Source organism: Abramis brama (genome assembly GCF_963993115.1).
Source record: "Abramis brama genome assembly, chromosome: 6".
NCBI lineage: Eukaryota > Metazoa > Chordata > Actinopteri > Cypriniformes > Leuciscidae > Abramis > Abramis brama.
In genome coordinates, this window is record NC_139968.1 from 14856355 (window position 1) to 14873663 (window position 17309).

Below are 17309 nucleotides of genomic sequence, written 5' to 3' on the forward strand. Positions count from 1 at the left end.
CTGGTTCAGAGCTGCAGTAGAACTAACTTCATCATACATGTGTGGAGGGAACCAGGTTTCAAGATTCAATGGTTTTATTCAACCAGTAACATGAGGATCATTCAGCTTCAGCTCTGTGAGTTTATAACATATGCAAATATTTACATGAGCTTAACCATGAATTGTTTCATATTAAAGGTTCACAGTGGTTTTATGTGGCTAATTAAAAATTAATTGTAATGCTTTTATTTCTATCTTATAGATGTATTAATCTGTTGTCGAGTTGCAGTCTCAGATCAACTCACTGATTTGGGATCAAATGTGACCATAAACTGTGATCTTGATGAAAATGAGGTTTATTGGATTTTACTGAAAACACCAGATCCCCCAACAGTGATTCTACGGTCAACCTCAAATCCAACAGCGCCTTTTTACTCAAATAAAACATTCAGAAAGAAATATTCACTGCAATTTAATCATAATCTAGTTATAAATAATGTGACCGCTGATGAATTAGGAGTTTATTACTGTATGAACACAGATGAACCTCCAAAACTCAGCAACATCACCAGACTGCACTTCACCGGTGAGTTCATTTAATCCATATTGATAATCACTATGAATATTTTCTCTTACTTGTTTATACATTTATAATTCACTACTTCAGTTTTTGGAGCACCTATAAAAACATAAGCACTTAATGGTAACTGAATGAATGAATATGTTAGAAAAAATGAATATGTTAGATATTTACCTACAAAATCGCAGTCATTGTGCTTCAGACTATCAGCTGTTGTTACTGTAACAGATTATGGACACTTTCTTTACAGTATCAACTCAACTAACTGAATGTCACAATCATACAGTAGTGGAGTGTATTGATCAGAATCAGACTATTATCATCATAATATCTGGTCTGATGAACGGGCTTCTGGTCATTGTGGTGATAGGTGAGATATTAATGCTTTTCTCTATAGACAGCTAAAGTTAATAGTGTAAATTCTTTATTTAGGCTTTTGACTTATTTAGGCATTTTAGTTCACTATATATATATATATATATATATATATATATATATATATATATATATATATATATATATATATATATATATATATATGCATTTCACACAGCTTATATAATTTAAGAGGAAATAATACAACCTTTAGTTAATATTGAATCTGAATTCATTGTTCCATGTTTAGGACTAGTAAAGGTTTTTGTGGTTGGAAACAGAAGGTCAGCAGAAGAATCACAACTCAACACTGATCTACAGCAGACGCGAGTTATAGAGGAACATCAGGACCAGTTACAGGTAAGAATTCATTAATGAAGCTCTTGATAATAATGTAGGATTCCATCCTATCATTTGTTTGATGAAACAGTAACTTTGATCCACGGACAGCTACAGTTTATATTGTTTTCTTCACTGCTGTTTCAGTATGCGGAGGTGGATTTTTCCAAGCTGCATAGAAACTTTCGGTCCAGTCAAGTCAACAGCACCTATGCTGCAATAAAGCCGGCGAAATCATGAACGCATGAGTATGATGGACTGCTTATTTTGTTCACTGTTTCTTGAACCTTTAACCACAAACTGTTTGGCAGATCTCATTATAGATATCACCCACATTTACCACCATAACATTGTTTAGATCAGGGGTTTTGAAATGCAAAGCCTGTCGATGATTCACTGGAAGGTTTAGAGAGAGAAAAGTCAAAAGAAAATATGTTAAAATTGACTAAATTTTATGTGCTTTGATTTATCTCTGCGTCATTTATTTTGTATAAAAAAGCAAACAGCATCAGTTAAATGACCATAGGTTTAAACCCTGCTGGGGTTTATCAAAAAATGTGCTAGCAAATGAATAGTATAAATATTTTCTGTATGGAAAAGCATTGTCCTTGTATTTTAAATGTAGGCTACTCCATTATTTTAAAATGATACTCCAAAAAGTATTATTAGGGGTTCAAGCACGAAGTGCTGAACACCTATTGTAATTGTACTGATTTTTATTATTATTATTATTATTATTCTTCTCCGCTAAAACGCATCGTGCAGCCCAAACCGTAAGTGCTGGAGACTTGAAACTTTGTCAGATGGTAGTACAAAAATCGAGGAAAGGTTCAGAGAGTATGACCCCGATTGGCCTATAGGTGGCGCTATAGCAACCAAAAGCGCGAAACTGCTCATAACTCCTAGACCGTATGTCGTAGACTCAAGTGTCTTATATCATTGGAAAGCTGGACGCCTGACGAACAAAACGTATATCTCCGATTTCATTTCCGTCATGATAGATTTTCCGCCATTTTGAATTTTGTCAAAAATCTACTTTTGCAAACTAGTCCGTGGTTTTTCGTCCGATCGGAACCAAACCAGTGCAGAAATGTTCTCTGGAGTCTGAAGATCAATAATTATCGAAATAACGTCGATATTTCGATTCAAATTCGCTAGGGGGCTCAAAATGAACGTTGTGGGAGGAGCCTATTTTACTAAAATGGCTATAACTCAAAAAGTAAATGAGATATCTTCACCAAACTGGGTACACATATGTAGGATTTCAATCTGGGGTCACAGTAACAAAATAGCGACGATTGAACACTAGGTGGCGCTATAACATGAAAAAAACATGAAAAGGGCTATAACCACCTGACCGTTAGTCTGATTGACTTGAAAATTGGTATGCAGTGTCTTGGTCCAAGGTGCCATGTATGTCTATGAGGACATTGACGTATCTCAAAAAACATGGCCGCCATTGGCCAATGAAGTCGAGCACCTATTAGACAAGGTTAACGGAGGCCGATCGGAACGAAACTCGATGGGCATGTTCGACTCATGGCCCTAGAGGTCTGTAAAAATTTTGAAAGAAATCGGCCACTAGTTGGCGCTAACGAGTTTTATGGCTCTGTAATCACATGGTGTTACACTTATTGTCACAAAATGCATATCATTTGATAGATCTGCTCATGCTGAACAACTTTGCCTCTATAACCATTGCTGTCAATCAAACCGTTCATTAAATATTCGCAAACATGTTAAAAACCTACTTTTGCGAACTAGTCCTAGGTTTTTCGCCCGATCTGAACCAGACCAGTCTAGGACAATTCTCTGGACTCTCTAGATCAATAATTATCAAAAAAAAGTTGAACTTTTGCATTTGAGTGGCTGTAATAGGGTCATTTATAAAATGGGCGTTGCAAAATACACTCAAAAGCCTATAAATCCTAAATGAAAACTCAGAACTTCACAAAAATTGGTGAGCATATGTGACATATCATCATTAACAAGCATGCAAAAATTTTTGGAGATCGGACCAAATGTGGCGCTATAACAGTTAAAAGGCTTTAAAACCATATGTTTCCTATGGTAAACTGCCTGTATTGGCTGTAAATGGTCTGATCTGTAAAATGGTCTGTAAATCTCTGATCATATAATTTTCATATCATAATGTTCAAAACTAGTGCAATACAATTCTCTGTACTCACTAGATCAATAATTGTCAGAAAAAGTTGAACTACTTCATTTGGTTAGCTATAATAGGTTCACTTCAAAATGTGGCCTTTACCAAGTGTCCCCGAAAGCCTATATCTCTTTAATAAAAACAAGTCAGAACTTAAGAAGTTCTGCTCTTAAGAAGCATGAAAAATTTCAGACAGATCGGACAAAATTTGCCTCTATAACAGTTAAAAAGGTAAAAATGATATAACATGGCATATTAAGTCAATAAGTGGTATTGTACTGCCCCCTGCTGTCATTTCATCATACTACTCCCTAATATTGTTATATAATTCATATTTAGACTTTATAAAATCATTATTTTAACATTTACAATCACATTTTGTCAAAACTCATCTATTGAAGTATTACTATTGACAATTCTGTCAAATTAAGGAATGGAATCCTGAAACGAAAGTAAAAACGGAGGCCGCCATTTAGGCCACGCCCCCCCAGTACAAATTCACTCATAACTCGAAAACGGAAAGACGCTGCACGCTCAAATTTTGATGGTAAGGACCTCTCTTGATCGAAACGTATCGTCGCGGGCCTCGGGCCTTCCAGAGATAAAAGCCCTGAAATATATGCCTTTGAACGATCAGAACTCCCGGTCCCAATCGCCCAAAAACACCGCGATGGTCTCATTCAACAAGACTCCTCAAGCACTATCTATGCTCTGAGTTTCAGAATTTTTCGCCTTTTGGTTCCGGAGATATAAGTGATAAACCAAATTCCCATTCATTCATTCATTAATTCAATCAATCACTTCAACTGTTGCACCACTAGAAACACACCATTGTTGTCCACTGGAGGGAGCAGCAGGATTACACATGATCTTTTTATTCGCTTTCAGTATTGGGAAACAAACAAATGCTTTAAAAAGCAATCTTTTTTATTATGATGTTTTTTATTTTATTATGATATTTGTATATATTTTATTTTTAAATTTTTTATTATGATTATTATGAAGTTTTATATTATTAGATAAACAAATTCCTATAGACAATTAAATATTATTATTATTATTATTATTACGGACTGGTAATACAGATCACAAAGAAATATGTGAAATGGTTAGACCATTAAAAGATATTTTCACAATATCACATCCTAAAAACATGGAAAACATATTTATCTTTGTGTGTGTGTGTGTGTGTGTGTGTGTGTGTGTGTGTGTGTGTGGATGTGTGTGTGGATGTGTTTGTGTTTGTGTGTGTCTGTGTGTGTAAGCATGCTTAATGGAAAGAACATGGAGAAACTGCTTTGTTTTACTGGTGGATAAAAAAGTCTTTCAAATGAAAGTGAGTCAATTAGTGGTCTTCTACTGCCCTCTGCAGGACATTCTACTTAATAAAATATTTTCACCTGTGCTTTTGCATTAATTTTTGTATAAAGTATATAATTACTTGCATGAAAATCACCTATTATAACACAATCATGTTTTGTCAAAGTTTATCACTTCATTTGTACTGAGCTCTCAGTTTGAACAATTCTGCCCCTCAATCTGAAAATGGTGTTATACAGAGGAGATTTGCAATTATCATTTTGTTACCTATCTTTTATTTTAAATATCTACATCTACAACAAAATGTGTGTGCATGTGTGTGTTCAAGCATGGTTAGTGTATTAAGTATTATTGTTTAAGTATTATTGTTTTCATTTACATTTTAACCACCAGATGAAGACCACTCATTGGTTCATTCTGCTCACTAAAATATTATTTTTCATTTTTTTTCCATTTGAAATATTGTTTAAACTTAATAAAATCATTAAAATAACATTTCAAATCATATTTTGTCTGTTTATAAATCCCACAGACTCACATTGGCTGCAATACTAATGTTTTTGTAAGACACAGACCTGATAGTCTAATCTGTGTGTATTGTGCATATATTATTGATATTATTACTATTGCAAATCATGTTATTGTAACTCATATCTTAATAGAATATTATTTGTAATTTTAATTCTTTATTTCTTAATTGATTTTTTTATGATTACTACAGATATTATCACCAAAGATATCAACTACACCTTCACTTTTAGTATTGATAATGCATTCAAATAAATGTAATCTTAATGTGCTACTTTATTTGTACATGATTAGAGTGAACAGAAATCTAAGACTATTTTTCTTCTTTTGTTAAAGCCATTTCAGACTACAAGTAAGCATTATATTACTAATCATCTATTTTAAAGGTGCCATACAATTGAAAACTGTATTTATCTTGGCATAGTTGAATGATAAGAGTTCTGGACATGGAACTGACATACCGTGAGCCTCAAACACCATTGTTTCCTCCTTCATGTGTAAATCTCCTGTTTGCAAAAGACCGCTGAAAAATGAGTGAATCCCAGCATAACACTGACTGTGACGTTGGAGTCAGGATCATTAATATTTATACCCCCCAAATTTGCATATACCAGCCCATGTTCTAGGCCAGGCAGTGTTAACGTGGACCTGCACAGCTGAATCATCAGAAGATCTGCAGGTATTGTGAAGAAGTAAGCAAGGACAATAGTGAAAATGGCAGATCATGGATATAAATGTTATGTTCGAGGCTGTGCTGCAGATTTGAGAACTTTTCATTCCCTTCCCACAAAACTGTCAACAGGCATGGTTGATGTTTACAACAGGATACCTCACCATTTTAATTCAAAGCTGTTAGTTTGCTCTGCCCATTTTACCACAGACAGTTTTTCTAACCTGGGAGTGGGACAATATCAAGCAGGTTTCGCTCATTGTTTGATACTGAAGAAGGGGGCAGTTCCAACTAATGTTATATTTCCATTACAACCCCTACCGCAAGCAGAAAGTAACATTAGTGATTTTATCCACTACTTGACTGTTGAAGACATTTCTGTTTCAGAGATATCAGAGAACAATTTAAAATATATCAATGCATTCTACAGCACCTTTAAAATAATTATTTAAAATGGAGATCAGGCCATATAATCACAAAAACAGGAAAAGGGCTATAACCACCTGACCATTAGTTCGATTGACTTTAAAATTGGCATGCAGTGTCTTGGTCCAAGGTGCCATGTATGTCTATGCCGCCATCGGTTTTTAGCCGATCGGAAATATACCAGTGCAGTACAATTTTCTGGAAGCTCTAGATCAATAATTATATAAAAAACTTAAACTTTACCCATTGGGTAGCCATAACAGGATCATTTAGAAAATGGTTATGGCAAAAAACACTCAAAAGCCTGTAAATCCTAAACAAAAACTCAGACAACTCACTAAACTGCCTTATGTGCTTAAAGACCCTAAATGCTTGAACCCCGCTAAATGCTGCTTGCAGCTTTAATATATATATATATAACTGTATATAACAGTCTTTAATACATTCCGTTTTTAGACATCATTAAATTCACAGTTAGGTTTACAAATTGTTTACAATTGTTAGGTTTACAATTTGTTTTAACGACATATATAAATAGCACATTAATACATTTGCCCAGACTTTTATGAAAACATCCATATGCTGACAACACAATTCAGTTAAAACCGGTCTTCTTATAAAGTTGTTGCTTTAAATAAATAAATATATATTTTTATGTATAAGCTTTTGTGCATTTTTTTATGTCAGATATATGAATAATAAATAGCCTGGAAAATCTGCAATACTGAAAGTTGTTTAGCTGGGTCTCTCTGGTAATGATAGTATAATTACTCATGAAAACAGCATTTTATTCAATAATAAATCAATCAAATTTCAACATGATTTTAAGTAATGTCACTATTGATATATTAGGACGTTATGATCGTATGAACACAGACACACTTAAAACATCATTGTCAGATTCATTAGTAAAATTAATAATACATAAAGAAAAGTCTAAAGTTCTTCGGAAATGTCACACCTCAAATTTGGATCACTTCTGTTGTAATGTTATTGATGCCATATTTGTATATTAGATATATTTATTCTATGTATATACGCACGCACAATGCAAATTTGTCAATTTGCTAAACAACTGACTTCATTTTCAACTGAACTCAACAGAAGTGCTAAACCAAAACCAGAAGTCTGTTCCACTGGTTTGGTCACCAGACAACCAATGACAAACAGGGCCTCTTACCTTTGTCTAGAGTGGGGTTTAACCTTAAACCCAGTGCAGTGTTTTTTTTCCAGTACTATTAATATATCTCAGTTCTCACAGTTGTCTAAACCTCAAATGGAAAAAAAAAACACCATTATGTGAGATTATATTTGTTTACTAGGTCTACACAGTGAACATTTAGTGCTTGTGCATGTACAGCTTATATTTTATATTGCTATGTTAATAAAGTTTATATTGCAATGAACGTCCAAAATTAATACAGCATCTGTGAAAGCAGCTTCACGTTAATCTACGGTCATTCTCAGAGGTTTCAACCAATGAAAAAAAAAAAGTTTTACTAGGAGTGTTGAAACTAGGCCTCATGGACAACAGCAAATGCACACTATAGTGTATAATTATGATGTAAACACAAATAAGCAGAATGATGCATGAAACGTCCCAGTGCTGTTGAACTAATGCTGCTTTCATGTGCTATTGAAATTATCTTATAAACGAGTTTACAAGTTAACAATTGGACATGAACGCCCTCTTGAGTCATATTTACCACTGGGAAACTCGAGGATAATTATGATACCCGAGTTCCCGAGTTGGGCGTGCAATAAACTTTAAACATGGCGGAAGGGAGAATGATTGTACAGAGAACTATAGTCCTGAAATGGGAAATATTACATTAACCTGTCTTAAAGTTTACTTAAAATATCTTTAGAGAGAAGTATTTTTTTTTCCTAGTTTTATCCCCAAATAGGTCAATGTTGCCATTATGGAACGGTAAACTCTCTCAACGAAATGTATGTTTCATTCATACTGTGCGCCAGAGAAAGTTTCATGCAGAAAGTTTACAGTGAGAATCGTAGGAGTAATAAAACTCATGACATATGAGCGAAGACATCCAGCTCCCACTGTAGCTGAGTAATATGCAGATGGAGACATTTTGACTGATTACACCTGAAGAAATTGAACACACTTTTGCAACAGTATATGGTTTATCTGTGATCTTCAAGCCATCTCGGGTATTTTCATAAAGATGTTTTATTAACAAAGTTTGGGAGGAGAACTTTCAAATGATCTACCCGATCAGCATGAGGCCTATAAATACGTAGCCGACTGGTTGCCATTAAGAGTAGTTTTGTCTTTTGTATGAAATGGTGTGATTCTTCGAAATAAATAAATAAATAAATCAAGTTAAGATGAATTTGACTGATTGCATTTTTTTCCCCCAACATTTCTATAGATATCGCGATATATCATTATCGTGAATTCTTTTGGTCATGATAATCATAATCTTGTCTTAGGTAGGGTTGGCATGTTTTTTTCATAAACACTTTTTGTTATTCTGCTTGAAACTATCTCCACATCCTGATATCAATCAATAATAGAAGTGGTCTAAATATTAAAATATACGTACATGCACCTAAAAATTTTCGTGTATAAATTGCACGATAAATACAATGCATGCAATAGAGACGCTTTTCGTGAGATCGGCTTGGTATTTTCGTTCCTCCGCGCACTTGCTCATACAGACACACGTCATCAGTGCACTCTTTAAGGCTATGCAGAGTTGTAGACAAACAGTCACCAAGTGCTGCAAACACACAGCAGCCTCTTTTTACAGTTCCTCCTGAACCAAAACAACCAGCTTATGCTGCGTTCAGGCCATGTCGTAACCATGATTTAGAGACGGCAACCCTTGACTTCCTACTCAAAGTGTTTCACGTCTTAAGACTTAAATTTATACATTTCTATGTCAAAACCATCAATGCTGAAATGAATCTCCAGCAGTCAGGTGGTACAAATAAGAGCTCTGTAAGTTGTTTATGTTCATTATTATTGTAATGTTATGTGCTTTGAGACATGAGGTATCTTGACGGTGTCTCTCGTGCCGCTTTGCTGAACCTGCTCTAGCTGTGTGCGTTCATGTGCTTTGGAGGAGGTGTGGCTGGAGGTGGGGGGGGGGGATCTCATGCTTTCAAAGCTAGCTCGCTATTGCTAGCCACTCTGAAATGGCCTAGCATACCTTTAACATCTCATGTTCATGTTGAGTGAAAAAAAAAACAGCCCCAAGTGTCTTCCACCAGAAGTCCTGGTTCACTTAACAGTGTCAGTTTATTAACTGTACCAAGTACAAATCAAATGACATTTAGTAACATATATGCAGTGTTTCATATAAGTGTTTCTCTGAAGATTATCTTGCTGTTCTGTGACCTCATCATGTTACTGGCTGTAGAAGAGAGAAAATGCACAGCCTGACAAGACCTGCTTCCATTAAGGCTATGAACAAATCAAAAGAGCATTGATGAGACAGGCATTAGACAAATTAAATTATGTGACTCACATTCCAGTGATTATTGTTTGAAGTTGCTGTTTTCATATTAAGCTCCTTTGTGTGGCGCTGTAAAAGCTTTTAGTTTGTATAGGCCTACCAGTCAATCTTCTTATTCTTCTAGCTTTAGCTTCATCTTCTTAGCTTCTAGCTCTAACTTAGTTAAGAGTATGTTTGTTAGACTCTCAGTGGCTTAATATCACATGAAAAGTTAAATAAAAAATATATGTATTAAGACATAGCCTATAATCAAAGAAACCAATCAAATATTTTCAAATATGTTGTGAGAGACTCACAGATCTGAGACTTTAAGATCATTCTGTAACCCAGATTTATTTCCTCTTTATGCATTGCCCAGCAAACATCTCTTTCTGACTGGAAACAGTACAGAGCTGTGAACGACACCTTAACCACACAGAGAACAAGCTCAACTCACACTCACAGCAGTTTGATTCATTCATTCTTTTATTAGATTAGATGAACATTGTAGATATTGATATAAAAGTAGAAGAAGAAGTAGAACAACTTCTAGAAGTAGAAGAATAACTAAGCTGCTCCTTTTCATTACACAGATCGTATGGCTTCTGTTATGACAGTTAATGTTATATTTTGGACATTAGCTGGTAGTCTTGTCATACAGGTGAGGATTGAAGTGAAGCTTTGTGGATTTTTATTTGTATTTTTTAAGGATTTGATGATTTTGGTGGTAAACGTTTTCTCAAAAGGCATAAAAGAGAGACCAAATATTTTTTTTGTACAGGTATAATTTATCATATAGATCTACTCATATGGAGTGTCTAGGGTTTCTTACAATTATTAAAAGTGATTAACAAGTAAATTATAGAGGATAGGGGGTCCAGTCAGTGGACTACCCCATTCCCTTTTTCTTATTCCCTGTAACCAGTCCGTGTCTCAATAGTGCGAGTGTTAGTTAACATCCCTCATTCAATAATATTAACAAAACTAAGAAATCATCCTTAGTGGCAATAAAGCATGTCTTCTCATGCACTCATATAAATGGATGCAAAATCAGAACATTGTATTGTCTATTACAGCATTGTTGTATTGTTTATTATATAATGGACACGCTACTGAAGCCTGTTCTCATTGTGGTCAGTCCGGTTCTTAAATGCATATCTTTAGTTTGTGTTTTGTCTCATTTAGTTTGCTGAGACTTGTCACATGACGCCATTGTTCAGTGGGCTATTTTATATTCACTTCTCACATCCTCCACCAATTCTAGCACCGGCACTCCTCTCTCACAAGGTCTTCCTCCTTGAATGATTGACTCACACTGGACAACAATTCCCAGAATTCTTTGCTTCCCACCATCTTCTCCCACGCATGTTCCCATTTCACCTCATTATTATCACATTAGTGTACTTATACTGTATTCAGGCCTCATCTACATTAATTTGGAAACATTTAAAATGGTGTTTTTATTTCAAAATGTTCTCTGTCCACACAAGGGTTTTCAAGGGTTTTCAAGTTATTCGTCCACACTAATATATTGGAAAATGGCAAAATCATTTTACTGTGCAAGCATAAAATGCAATAAAAGCTCACTGAGATGGTGATGAGATAAGACCACAAATACTCAGTTTCTCACTGTATTTTTCCGGCACGATCATTTTATCAGCAAAATATTTCACCAATTCAGTCCCTACTTGCTATTTTATGGTCTAAAACACAATTGCCCTTGTTTTGACGTAGGACGGAAAGAGCTCCCTCCTTCATGGAACGGGGGTTACAATAGTAATCGATATCTATCAGAACAATATGCATCACATGACTAAACATACGTCATTGTTTTCAAATAGGCCTACCTCTGTTTTCACAGTCCACAAAGAGAATTTTTCCGCAAGTCAAAAACGCCATCTGAAAATGTGGACGAAAGTCCAAAATATAGAGAAATTAAAGATGCATTTTCAAATGCATATGGATTCATGTTGGCATATTCTCAGTCTCAATTTTCTTTCCAATTCACCTTGCACCTTGTTGTTTTTCTATTCTGGCCCTGTCCCAAATGGCACACTTCATACACACTTTCGTGCATTAGAGACCATAGGGTGTCCCATTTGACATTTTGGGCCCTATCAGTTGGCGCAATGCAGCACCAGGCACGACACAAGGTTTTTTTGCTAGTTTCAGCCTGACGCAGTTATCATTTTCACATCCTGCACAACGTTGTTTAAATTTGCGCCCATGGGCATGCTGGTCTGAAAACGAGGTGTGTTCAGACGCATTGTTGGCTCGTTGCTAGAGACGTTCAGTCTTTCCGTTTGCAAATTCCGCCATGTAAATAGCGAATCCGCCATGGTGCAAGCGCAACGGGCTTTTAAAGGGAATGGGATATGAGACCCTGATTGGTTTATTACATGTTACGTCCAAAACACACCCATTACTCATTACTCAGAATAGGGACAACCCTTTTAGACCATGTGCTGGGCGCGCCGACCATTTTTCCCGTCGTTAAACTAGCAAAAGTGGATTCAGACTCTGGAGGCAAACTCTGATAAACGCCCTAAGTGCACTTTCGCCTTGCCCTTTAGACCATGCGCTTAGATCGTTAAAATAGGGCCCTTTAGGTTTCAGAATGGTGCGCACAAGCGCCCCCTTTGTGGTCGATATGTGAATGTAACTCTCTTGCCACATTTAGTATACACAGATCCATGAATATGCTGATTAGCCCCGCCTCCACTCACTCACACCAGCTCACAAATTTACTCGACCAACTTACTGAGGTAAACTCTGCACAAAAGCATCGCTCTTTACAACGTCGGACACATAACGGTAATTTAATATGATTAGGCTTTTGCTTGACTATGTTACCAAACAGCTAATAATGTGTTGCTAATGTTACAGAAACTATGTTCCCGTTCACCATCTCAGTCTGCCTTCTAACAATCATCAGAAACACTTTAAACAACTCAGAATGTCAGTGGAGGCATATAGTTCATCATAACATTGTAATATACATCATACACCCGCTATATTGCTAAATCTACCCGATTTTTCATATCAACAAAAAATTATAGCAGGATAACATGGCTTCTCTCGCAACTCTCCTGATTCACAGCAGTTAATGATATGCTAAAGCCCGCTGGTACATTGACGTGATTGGTCGTTTGTGACGTCAGAAACACCAGCGATTTCAAACCGTGTTTTTGAGACTGTCTTTGGTTCACTGCAGTTTTAAGGAGAAAATACCCAGCAATGGTGTTGGCTTATGCATATGCACATTTTGTCTTAAAGCATATTAAAAACACCATAGACATATAAACAACATTAAAAACTTGATTTTCACTACAGGGGGACTTTAACAGAAACCATGCAAGAGTCATATTGAAAAGGAAATGTACCTAAAGGGATTTGTTTGACTGAGTCATTTATGAGAAAACATTTACTTTTAGTGAAAATCATACAACTTGTAACATGCAAATGATCCAAACGCTGTTTCATCCACACAGTTTATTGGGTCTTGAACATAAAGATCATCTACATACAATGAGACACTTTGCTCCTCTGAATATCTGAGAATACTGAAGGGTCTAGGCAGCAACATTTTACATTCTCATGAAGCTCTAACATCCATTTTCAAGGACAGGCATATACTGTATTATAACTTGTAGATCCCAAGCTATCAGACTGGAGTAGAGCAGACAAAATAAGATTTAGTGATGAATCTTGTTGTGCTCTTCTGATATCAGTCTGCAGATCTGCACAGCGGATCTAGGCTATGTTCTATATAGGTAAACATCTACACAATTTCTGTCTCTGTTCTTTGTTCTTCCAGGCAGATACAATTATGTTTCTTAAGAAAAATATGATAAAACAGGCTATAAGCAATATTAATACTACAGATAATACAATGGTAACCCGGAGCAATGTCACTCTTTGGTTTCCTTGATCAATTGATTTGTTTCCTTTTTCTGCTGTTGATTCTGCAACAAAAAAAGTGAAGAAAAACAACATTACTGAACTGTGTTAAAGACAACAGATCCGTCTATAATTCTTATTCAAACATTACTAGTGAATGACAAATTTTGAATAATATTTTTAACAACGTTTCACACACCGTTGATGATCAGCTGTACAGTAGGATGTTCAGATGTGTGTGTGATGTAGCAGGTGTATTTTCCTGCATCAGTGTAAGTGAGATTGATGAGTTTGATGGAGAAGTTTCCTCTCTCATACTCTAATGGGAAAGTTTCGGCTCTGTTCTTGTACTGATGTTCTTGTTCTGATACTGAATCTTCACCCTTGACTATATCATACACAAACTTGCTGCCGTTGTGTCTCCAGTGTACATTAATGTCTTGAAGTTTCAGATCATGTTCAGTGGAAGAACACGGCAGGAGAACAGAACCACCAATAACAGCCTCTACTGTTTCCTGCAGAGACACTGAAACAACACAAACTGTAAACACAATTTATTCATTTATACATGTGGCATGTTTAGCACTTTTTTGTTTTGTGCTCACCTTCACGTATCAGCACTGAAAATACACAGATGAAGCAGCATCTGCAAACAGAAATAGAAGTAGAGCAGCTTTTTAAACAATTGTACAAAGCTTGCATACACAAACAATAATAAAAATCATAAAAAAAATCTCAATCATCAGCCAAAAGTCTTATGAAGAGCATGTAGCTCAAAATGTCATCTGTTTAGTGAGCTCATTAAATGTTCTTGGCAGCAGCAATGTGCTGACATTCTTGCATTTTTTTTTTTTTACAAAAGATGCTTATTAATCTAAACATTTGATTAGAACATCAGTATTTATCAGGTTATCCATTTGAACAGTTTTGAGGTTAAGTAATTATTTTTTGTTTGTATTTTAAATTAGATTTGGTTTTCTCCGAGCCAGAGTTTAGTGGAGCATGTGTCAGTGAGAAAACATAGCGCTACACATGCAGTGAATGAAGAATCTGTAGTTGACCGTAACCCTTCTGCTAAAACATTGAATTCACTGTAAACACAATTTACCACTATTAACTAAAACTACTAAGAAGTCAATGCTAACATGCTAAAATGCTAACAACTAAATAAAATAAATAGTTACAGCAGATAAACCATGCAGAAAACCTTATAATAATAAATGAACCAATTCATGTTTAATGTATTAACAACACTTAAAAGATTTCCCTTTTAATTACATTTTATATAAAGCATCTGACAACCAAAACACTGCAGGCCAAACACGAACACGAGCAACAAGCTAAACCAGCCGTTCATTGTTGAGAAGTACCACTTCGTGCAAACAGCATTTTATTCATAATTCACATACCTGTTCATCATGGTGGCCTAATATTATCACTATATGTTTTATTTGACTATACTGAATTGAAATATTTCTCAAATTTAAGTGAAAAGCTGCTTTTTGAACAGAATGAATTGTAGCTCGTCAGCTTCCGTAGGCCATGCGTTCTACATATGACATCAGACGTAAGTGACGTCAATCAGACATGCGCAGATATTCGTTAATCTTTCTCAAAATTTGAGAATCAATACCTCCCAAATTTTGTAATCATTTACTTACCCTCAAGTTGTTCTAAACCTGTCTCAGTTTCTTTCTTCTGTTGAACTCAAATTAAGATATGTTGAAGAATGTTGGTAATCAGACAGTTGATGGTAGCCATTGACTTCCTTTGTATTTTGTTCCGAGTATGGAAGTCAATGGCTACCGTCAACTGTCTGATTAACAACATTCTTCAACATATCTTCATTTGTGTTCAACAAAAGAAAGAAACTCATACAGGTTTAGAACAACTTGAGGGTAAGTGATGACAACATTTTCATTTCTGGGTCTACTATCCCTTTAATTTCATCAATAAAAGACATGACAAAAGCTAGACAGAGTACTGGACTAGTTTCACTGAAAAATAATCAAGATATATACATAATAATAAAAATAAGCTGAGCTGGTCTTTTCAGTAGACTGCTATTGTCGTCCTTCCGTCTAATGTGACGTTAGATCATATTAGTGAAATGAACAGCAGTGAATGAGTAAATGTTCTCAGACTTACATGAGAATGAGATTGAAGCTTCTTTCTTAAACTCCTCTGAGAAAATGATGTTTTCTGGATCCTGATCCTTAAGTGAAACATTTATCCGACTGATGTCTCATATATTCCTGCCATTGTGTCTTTAAAACATTTTAGACTTAAGGTTTGTTTGTTTTTCACTGAAAAAAATAAAATAAAATTGCTTTTTTAAGCTTCCAATAACATCCTCATTCTGACCTACAGGGAAAAAAGAAAGAGAGGGAATTGAAAACAACAGGGAAATACAGCCTGTATTTTTAAAATGGGTTTCAAAAATGAATAAACAAACAGTTTATTTACAACAATAAATTACCTGTTTTCTTTTTCATATCTGGTCTCAATCCAGAAAGATTTTCCTCACAGTTCCTCTCTCTTGTTTTGAGAGAGGAACTGTCTTTAAGTGCTGAGAGACTCTAGGCTGATATTGCCTGACGTCTGGGAGGAGAAAGTTGTCAGACTAGATGAGCTGGTGATCGGAACAAGTACAGTGTGGTTTGTGTTTTTTTTTTTCTTTCTTTTTTCTTGTTGTTGTTTTTACACTAATAACGTATTTATTTTGACCAACAGAGAAACTAAAAGAGAGAGAAAGCAGAAGTCCCAAACTCACAGCCTTATTCGATCTTTGCTTAATCAGCATGTAGGTTTGGATGTGTGTTGCTTGTTTCAATTCAGTTGAACTTTTTTAATTCATTGGCACACCTACATCTACACCTACACTTACACACACAAACACACCTGTTATAGATTCAAGATTCTTTATTAGCCTGGTAAAAAGCTTTACATCGCCAAAGCATTGCTAACATTAAATTACAGGCATACATGTTTACACACAATTTAAAAGCAAAAAAGATTGATAAAGTAATATTCCAACCAGAGGTGTAAAGTCCAGGTTCAGAAAGTAAAATTCCTCCCAGTATTTTGTTCCAATCACCTGGATTTGCTAATTAGCACAGTTTTTCAGCCAGGAGATTGAACTAATGAGTGAAATCAGCTGGCCGAGTTCATGGGTGGAATAAACATATGGCAGGACTTTTACTTTTTGACCCCTGGACCCCTACACCTCTGATTCCAACCAGGAGAAGGAAAAAGGGGGAAAAGTACACAATGATTTGTTTTATATAAATGTGACTCAGTGTTGATGTACCTGCTGATTGTGCAGTTTGTGGTCCCGTTGAACTGGTTAAACTCTTGTCATGACAGGACGTCACAAACCTGAATGTCAGGTTTGCATTTCTCTTCTTTTTAACTTATTCTTTTGCATTATATTACAGAATTTTGTATTTTGTTTTTATAGTATATGGGGAAAAAATGCTTTTGATGCCTATTGTCATCATACAGTTTCTGAAACACACAGAGGCATTCAGTTTAATTTTTATCGGTAGTTTGCAGAGAGTTGACAAG

At 35.5% G+C, this 17309-nt stretch overlaps 2 long non-coding RNA genes across 2 annotated transcripts; both read right to left on the bottom strand.

Moving 5' to 3' along the window:
• Positions 1-9409: 9409 nt before the first annotated feature.
• On the bottom strand, positions 9410-10269 carry LOC311084426. The gene is made up of 2 exons (XR_014606522.1): positions 10160-10269; positions 9410-9761 (listed from the first exon to the last, which is right to left on the bottom strand). It is a non-coding gene; the product is annotated as an uncharacterized lncRNA (long non-coding RNA).
• Positions 10270-13322: 3053 nt separating this feature from the next.
• LOC311084425 lies at positions 13323-16582 on the bottom strand. The gene is made up of 5 exons (XR_014606521.1): positions 16222-16582; positions 15891-16106; positions 14348-14388; positions 13942-14268; positions 13323-13807 (listed from the first exon to the last, which is right to left on the bottom strand). It is a non-coding gene; the product is annotated as an uncharacterized lncRNA (long non-coding RNA).
• Positions 16583-17309: the final 727 nt, after the last annotated feature.